Source organism: Halichoerus grypus, chromosome 14 (genome assembly GCF_964656455.1).
Source record: "Halichoerus grypus chromosome 14, mHalGry1.hap1.1, whole genome shotgun sequence".
Taxonomy (NCBI): Eukaryota; Metazoa; Chordata; class Mammalia; order Carnivora; family Phocidae; genus Halichoerus; species Halichoerus grypus.
The window spans coordinates 67,993,299-68,002,578 of record NC_135725.1 but is presented as its reverse complement, the minus strand read 5'-3'; positions in this window follow the sequence as shown (position 1 = coordinate 68,002,578).

The window sequence follows — 9,280 nt, the reverse complement described above, 5'->3', positions numbered from 1 at the left end:
ATGAATATCCTACTACCAGGCTTTCCTCAAAACACCCATCTTAGGGATCAAAGTCAAATTATTTCTAACATACCTCTTTGTGTCACTTCCTCTACTTTAAGACCTTCTATGGCTGATTTTGTACTATTCTTTTATATGAATCCGCTGATACAGTACCATCTCATCTGGGTGCCTTCGCCTATGCGAACATCAATTGATTTTCAAATATTTAAAAAAAAAAAAGTTTTAAAAAAAGCTTTTAAAAGTCTTTCATTCTGAGTCAATTAACAAGTACTCATTTACTATAGCTTACAAGTTATAAGCTTTAATTATGTTAATACCTTCCCATTTTTTGAGTAACAGAATGGTGTTAAACCAAGTTATTTTTAACTGAGTAGAGTCTTCCCCTCAAGAATGCGAGTACTTAATTGCTTGGTTAACGTTTGGGTACTGAGCTTAGTAAAATTATACAGCTAATAGAATCAAACACAGGGCTCAGAATGTATCAAGTACTTAAGACAATATATAAAGTGTGAACATATGCACACATATAAAATCTGGATGGATATTCATCAAAATACCAATAATGTCTAGGTGGGGGAAATGGGTGATTTTTTACATCATTCTTTATGCTTTTCTATACTGTCCCAATATTGTTATAATGATCATACATTATTTTCATAAAGGCAATGAAATTATTAATAAAAACAGATGGTGGGTAGTAGCAGTGGTTTAATAACTGCCACATTTGCCAGACAGGATCTAGATCTTCGCAACTTAAAAGCATGGTCCTCAGACCAGCAACATCAGCATCATGCTGGAGTCTGTCAAAAATACATAGAGACCCTACCACAGACTTACTGATTTAGAATCTACATTTTAACAAGATCCTCAGGTGATTCTTATGTATGCTAAAATTTGAAAAGCACTGACCTAGAAGCTAAGGCCCTTACATGCACAAATAATAGAAACAACATCTGCCTTGTTCATCAGTATATCCTTAGCACCCAGCAGTGCCTGAAACACATAAATATTTGTTGAATAAATAAATATGTAATGATATTACTTCTGAATAGACAATGGAGATTATATTTATTTATTTTCTGCCAGTGTTCCCAGAAATGGGTGCTTAATATTTGCTGCAAATGCTGTTAAATTATTTTAATAACAACGCTGGCCTCAACAACCTACTATGGCTACACGTAATCTTTTTTAAAACGAGTCCTTGCTCATTGCTCTGAGAGCCACGTGTCTCCTTCAGTCATTTTTCTAGCCACCCATAAATGGGCGCATCCTCTAGTTACTCTAGAATCTATCCCTCAAAGCAAATTTATTTCCAGATTTTTAACTACCACCTCTGAGAGAAAACTCACTATTTAAGTTCCAGTCTATGAACTCCATCTGCCTATATTTCCAACTCTACTTCCTACACCTCAAATTCAGTTATGTTCAAAATTAACCATTTCATTCTCCATCAGCCATCTCCCTCCCCCATTTCAGAAGGTTGTTCTCCATTCTTAGACTCAAGTTATACAGGCTTTAGAGGAGAGACCACCTTGTCCAACAATATCATTTTACAGAGAATAGGTTCTAGAAGAATTAAATGATAGCCCAAGAAGCTAATTATTGGCAACCTCCAGAGCTACAACCTGAATCACCTTACTGCCAATACATTATTGCATGCTAGAATTCTGATAAAATGCTTATTTTTGTCAACGGCACTTAAATTCAAAACCCACGTTCTAAGTATCAATCACCTAGATCCAAGAAATCAAGTCCTATATATTGCTGACATGTCTCTTATTCCTTTTTCTTCCTTTTCAGACATACTGCACTTTCTTTCCACTTGGGGTTCCTTTGATATCCAGTGCCATCCTTCCCAAGTTCTCTATGCCCTTGAAACCTAGCCAGAAACAGACTCTAAAATATGAATGCCTCGGGGCACCTGGGTCTCTCAGTCTGTTAAATGTCCGACTCCTGGTTTGGGCTCAAGTCATGATCTCAGGTCATGAGATCAAGCCCTGAGCCCCTCCACGGGCTCCACCTCAGCGCAGAGTCTGCTTCAGATTCTCTGTTTCCCTCCCCTTCTGACCCTCCCCCACCCTCTAAAATAAGTTAAATAAATAAATAAATAAAATATGAATGCCTCTTCCTTGCCTTTTCTAGCTTTACCCAAGGTGCTCAACAGAGATGGTTCCTGATGATTCAAACCTTACCCAACCCCAGAGTATTCCAGTCTTTTCTACTAGGCCTCCCTCGTTTCCCAATCCCTAATGCACTGCTCCATCGATCATTTTGATATCTGTTCATAGGCTGACCTTCATTCTTTGGAAACCTGCCATCTTCAAAAGTAGAAAGAACCTGACATCACGTAGGTCCTCTTTTTACATCTGAGAAAACCAAGGCCCTGAGAGAAGTGACTTGCCTCACGTTACCTGAGAAACTGATGGTGATGAATTCTGAACTCAGTTCTCCTCACTCCTATTCAAAGCCTGTAACAACCACCTCTACACATATCCAGTCTTTCCAGACATCCCCCCAACTGACAGTGCAAACAAAAGGCAGACATCAAAGCCATATGAAACTTTAGCATGGCTAGCAGCGTCCATCCATTATGAAGCACAAAAAGGGGTTCAGTAAATATTCCTCCAAATGAACTAAAAGTTGAACCCACAGGGAAAGCATCAAAATGAGAGATGGTTAATTAAATTATCCCTCTCTAAGATTATGCTAAGTGAAATAAGTCAAGCAGAGAAAGTCAATTATCATATGGTTTCACTTATTTGTGGAACATAAGGAATATCATGGAGGACATTAGAAGGAAGGGAAAAATGGGCAGGGGGTAATTGGAGGGAGAGATGAACCATGAGAGACTATGGACTCTGAGAAACAAACAGGGTTTTAGAGGGGAGGGGTGTGGGGGGATTGGTTAGCCCGGTGATGGGTATTAAGGAGGGCACGTACTGCATGGAGCACTGGGTGTTATACGAAAACAATGGATTGTGGATCACTACATCAAAAACTAATGATGTATGGTGACTAACGTAACACAATAAAATTAAAAAAAAAAAATTATCCCTCTCTATAAAACTGTTGTAGTTCCCCAGTGCCGGTGGAAGAACTCCACACTCATAGAGCATCAAGGTCCTTCCCGGTTGAGACCCAACGTTAGCAGCCGCCACATTCCTAGCGCTCCCTTCTCTGCACCCATTCCTCCAGCCATTACCCAAATATGTACGCAGTGCTGCCCAAACCCAGTCGTTCCTTTCATGCTTCTGCACCCTTGCACACATTGGGCCCACAACCTGCAGTGCTCTCCACCCCCCCACCCCCCAGTGCCTGTCCTCTCGCAAATCCTGAGATGGCTTTCACGGCCCTGCTCAAACGTCAGGCAAAGTCCTACGAGGGCCTGGATCGCTCTCCAAAACTGAGCCTGTCCCAGGATGCGGATTTTACTTGCTGACACGCCCAGGAGCGTGGGAAGGACTGCCCCAGTGGTGAACTGACTCAGAGTGCCCCCGCCCCGCCCGGAGCGCGCTCAGCCTGTGGCCCCCTCGGCCGCTGGGGGGCTGGGGTAGGTGGGTGCCCAGAATGCTGGGGGATGCCCGGTGAGGGCACCAGAGCCACCGACGATACCTGTCTGAAGGCACCCTCCCATCCCCCGCGACCAAGAGGCGTCACCTACACCTTACCTCACCCAAAGCGGCGGCAACTCCGCTTTACGGCATTCACAGCAACTGCTGCAAAAGGTGCCGTCAAGTACAGAGCCGTGGCTATTGCGGTAGCTGTCGGAGACGATCGCATTGAACTGACTCCGACCTCTGCATGTCTAGGGTTCCTGCCACATTTTCACCGTCTAAAGTTTACTGATCCCTGAGGATTTCCTAGCTTTCCAAAGCCCTTTCCATCGCTTGCCTACGTAACAACTGCAGTGAGGCGACATGAGATTTTAGGAAGTGGGGCAAGAATTGGAGAGGCACCAGCTGAGCTGTTTCTTAAAGAGTGAATTTGCCAGATAAAATATAGGATGCCAGTTAAAAATGTGAATTTCAGATAAACAACGAATAGTTTTTTAGTGCGTGTGCTACGCAGATTCAGAATAACTCCCTGAATTCTGTTTAGGGTACCATCAGATGAGATGGGGGTGGGGATGTAGTGCGAAATAGCAGCTGCGTTTAGCTCATGCGGTTGAGGTGCATGACATCCAAGCTCCAGAGGACTGTTACACTCCGGTTTACGTCTGGAAATAGACACGCATACAGTTCCGGCCCTGGCTTTTTTAATTCACAGTGTAATCTAAAGGATTGTTAAGGATCAGATATGTATCAATTTTGACGTGAATTTTGGAAACTATAAAGCACTAAATACTGTAATTTTAAGTTGTTTCTACAAAAATTACTATTATTAGTCCATAGTAAAAACTAAAAACTCTAAACTTTGTTCCTTTGGAACAGTATATAATGAAAAGTTTTAATTTCTCATTTCCTGTTACGTTTATTTTTTCCTTCTAGAAATTTTCTGTGTACGTAAAGCTTATTTTGTACACGTCCTCTTAGAACTAGTTCTATAGACTTAGAATTAGTAGTTGGTAGATTAATCAAAAGAGATAACACCCAAAGGAAGGAAGTTATCAAGATTAAACGGATCACTAGACACAAGTGCTAACTTGACACACCTAAGATGGGAAAATTTGAGCATCAAAATGAATAACTTCCTGATTGAAACACTACAAATACATAAAAATTCTTGACTTCATAATAATTCCTTAAAAATGAAATACACTAGTCATGATTAAGGTTAGGGCATCAGGTCACTATTGTAAAACTTGATGAAGGGAAAGACATCAAGCATTTATCCTCTTTTTTTTGCTTTAAAGATTTTATTTATTCATTTGACACAGAGAGACACAGCGAGAACAGGAACACAAGCAGGGCGAGTGGGAGAGGGAGAAGCAGGCTTCCCGCTGAGCAGGGAGCCCGATGCGGGGCTCGATCCCAGGACCCTGGGACCATGACCTGAGCCGAAGGCAGACGCTCAACGACTGAGCCACCCAGGCGCCCCACATTTATCATTTCTTGCATGAACTGCATTTCAGTGTAGCCAACATGCTAATGAGAATTCTAGCTAATAAATGAATTATAGAACAATCACCATTTTGCTACTCCTAATGAAATAATACAAAGTACAACATTTACTAGATGATAAAATTAAGGTGAAATGTTGATGGGAAACTTGAAAAATTTTTGTAATTTTTTTATGGGGAACTTATTATAGGTGGATTAGACTGGCACCACCTGAACCACCCCACTGATCGATCTTATGATTGAGTCTGGGACAACCAGACATTGTGTATTTCATGAGGTGATGCAACAGAAAGTACACACCACCTGACCTATGAAGGATTCTTGCCTAAAAATTGAACCCGATATAGAGAAGCAATCAGCTAAATTCAGAATGTGCGATATTCTACAAGATAAATGCTCCAGTCTCTTTATCAATGGAATTTAAAGAGGAGGGAGGGAGGGAAGTACTACAAAATCAGAGACTTAAAGAGACCTATAACCAAAGGCAGTGTGTAGACCTTGTCTGGATCCTGATTTGAAGAAAGCAACCATAAAAAAGACATTTTGAGGGGTGCCGGGTGGCTTAGTTGGTTGAGTGTCTGACTCTTGATTTAGGCTCAGGTCATGATCTCAGGGTCGTGGGATTGAGCCCCCATCAGGCTCCATGCCCAGTGTGGAGTCTGCTTGAGATTCTCTCTCTCTCCCTCTGCCCCTCCCCCACGAGTTCACTCTCACACACGCTCGCTCGCTCTCTCTCAAAAAAAAAATTTTTTTTTTTTTGATGGGGCGCCTGGATGGCTCAGTCATTAAGCGTCTGCCTTTGGCTCAGGTCATGATCCCAGGGTCCCGGGATCGAGCCCCGCATCGGGCTCCCTGCTCTGCAGAAAGCCTACCTCTCCCTCTCCCTCTCCCCCTGCTTGTGTTCCCTCTCTCGCTGTCTCTCTCTCTGTCAAATAAATAAAAATTTAAAAATCCTAAAAAAAAATTTTTGAGACAAAATTTTAATATGGACTGAGCCATTAGATGATATTAAGGAAGCACTGTAATTTTGCTAAGAATGCTAATGGAATGTGGCTGTGTTTAAAGGAATAAAAGAGTAAGTCATCATTGATGCATATTGCAATGCTTATAGGTGAAATTTTTAAAAACTTTAAAAAGATACAAACATGGCAAAATATAACTGATGAAATATAACTGATAAACCTGTGATGGGCATAAAGGTGTTCATTATCAACAATAGCCTCTATCTACTTCTCTATATATTTGAAAATTGTCTATTGCATGGAGCACTTGGTGTTATAGGAAAACAATGAATCATGGAACACTTCATCAAAAATTAATGATGTACTGTATGGTGACTAACATAACATACTAAAATAAAATAAAATTTTAAAAAAGATTAAGGGAAATGGCTGAAACAAAAAATTGTCATAATAAAAATTAATAAGGGAAAATTATCAGGTTCTTAGAGTACTTTTCAAATGCATAACAAATCTTGTTCCATGTAAACCTAAAAAAAAAAAAAACGGCAGTTAAAGCAGAGGATTACACTGGCTGATCCTTTGACTTGAGTCAAGATCTTTTAAAATACAAATCAACTGATTGGAGCCTCTCACTGTTTCTCCTACATAAACCACAGACATAATAATGCATCACCTACTATTTCTACTTTTTTAAAGTGGCCCAAGAACTTACAGAAACAAGTGAAGGAATCAACTCAAAGAGTCCTAGTTTTGTTTCTTGTTTTTTCTGCAATCCTCCCCTATCATTTACAATTATCTTGGACACAACTATCTTGTCAGTGACTTTTTTTTTTTAGCTCTTTATCTTTAAAGTTTCCTCCGACTCTCATAATTTTTCATACTATTTCATTGGTTTATGTCATATTTAAATTCTATAATTACAACAATGACTGCCACTAGCATAAACAGGTTTGGGAACAAACAGCTAACAGGCAGTAAACATGTAACTTGACTGGTGGGAGCAGTACTTCTCCAGCATACCAGAGGGGAACCCAGATGTAGAGAATCTCAAGCCGACTCCCCCACTGAACGCAGAGCCTAACTTGGGGCTCAATCCCATGACCCTGAGATCATGCCTGGAGCCAAAATCAAGAGTTGGACACTTAACTGAGCCACCCAGGCGCCCCAAAGATCCATCTTATAAAAATTACTCGGATGTGGGATTACACACACATCCCGGCCCACCCTAATATTGTGGGTCCTGGGGCAAGAGTATAAATGGAGTCTAACTCTGACATATTTTTAAGCGTCTAAGAACCATCAAATAAATATGTCCTTCTACCTTGGCAAATATTCCCTCTCAAAGAACAGAAATCTAGGATCGAATCTGGAATTCTTATATACTATATAAAGTGCAGCACAGGAACCGGGTCTGCTTGCTCTTCCCACAAGGCCCTGAGTCAGTCTTTTACCACGAGAGTCCTGGTATGCATGCATGCAGACACCCCAGTCTGCACATCCAAGCTCCATCCACACTATTCACGAGCTGCCATTCTTAAGTGTAAAGTATACACCTGTAGCACAGTCCGTCCTCAGGATGATCTGAGAGGCCTGCATCTGTTCTGGGACCAAGCTTTGGGCTGGTCAGGCAGGGAATTCTGGGGCTCTGGCTATCTGGTGCATAGTGGGTAGAGGAACATGAACTTCCAAGTGAGTACAATCCCTTGGTTCCTTCAATTTTTCATTCCGCGAAGAGAGGCACAGCCAGTGTGAGGATCAGGGCAGGGACCCCTCTTGCCCAAGTCTAAGTACACACACACACCCATGGTGTCATACTGTATATACTGTTAGACTTGCTTTTTCCATTTCATATCATGAATACCTTTCCATTAGTAGCATATTCTGTAAGAGGTGTGTAGGGTTACATGGAAGCATCACATTCTAACCACTCTGGTGACCTTGTGCAAAAGGGGCATAAGCATACTACTAGTATCATGCGGTGTAAATGTAAAATAGGGTTCAGTAAGGGAAACTCTTGGGACAAAAGTAGAGTGCATCCAATTTCCTGAGTTTTTATCCCACAGAGATTCAGACAGGCACAGAAGTACTGGTATTTTTTTTTTTTTTTAAGATTTTATTTATTTGAAAGAGAGGCCACGAGAGAGAGAGAGAGAGAGAGAGAGAGAGAGCACAAGCAGGGGGAGTGACAGGCAGAGGGAGAAGCAGGCTCCCCACTGAGCAGGGAGCTGGATGCGGGGTTTGATCCCAGGACCCCTGGATCATGACCTGAGCCGAAAGCAGACACTTAACTTACTGAGGCACCCGAACAGGACTGGTATTCATGGAAAGGACTCTGAGGAAACCAACTCCCGTAATAGTTTACATATTCATAACATTTACTGGGGAAAGGGCATGCAGAATATATCTAGACAAGTATATAACAATGTAGCTTGTTAGTGCAGCAATTTACAAAAGGGGAGCCTTTGGAATTCTGGTAGCCTATTCTTTTCTTAAATTAACAATTAGGTTGCTTGTATATTGCTCTTGTAATGCTGCAATGAGTACTGACTTATTTGTAAGAGAAATACCTAGAAATGGAATTAACTTTTCAAAGGTATGTGTATTTAATATTGCTAAATTGTTCACTACATCTTCTATATGAGGGTACTGGTTTCTCAGTATCTTTGTCACGCTCCTCTCCCTATGACTCAAGACTATCCAGTCTCCTCCCTTCATTCTTCTTTTGGTGAAAATGATCTTAGTTACAGGAGCTCCAATCTCATGTAGTCATTGATTGGTTTTCTTTTTTCTCCTAAACCGATTTCAAGTTAGGAAACACATTTTAAAAAGGCTTAGATTCTGGTTCTCTTTTAGCTATAATCTGCCAAAATCTAACCCAGGATGGGACAAGCTCCAAAGACAAAACTAAATTCTTGATTTATATTATAGTTATAGCATGTTTCATCTTCCATTTATAGCTGCACTGTACAAAACAGTAGCAATTAGTAAGATGTGGCTATTTACATTAAAATTAATTACGATAAAAAATTCAGTTTCTTAGTTGAACTTGTTATATTTACAGTGCTCAAGAGCTGCCTGAGGCTAGTGGCTATCGTGTTGGACAGCACAAATACAGAACGTTCCATCACTGCATAAAATTCTGTTGAACAGCACTGCTCTAAAATATAAGCTCTTGGGGCTTTTTATCTTCTCATCCCCAAAAGCACATTGTAGATATTTAATGAAAGTTGATAAAAATGCAAGCACTGAAGCAAA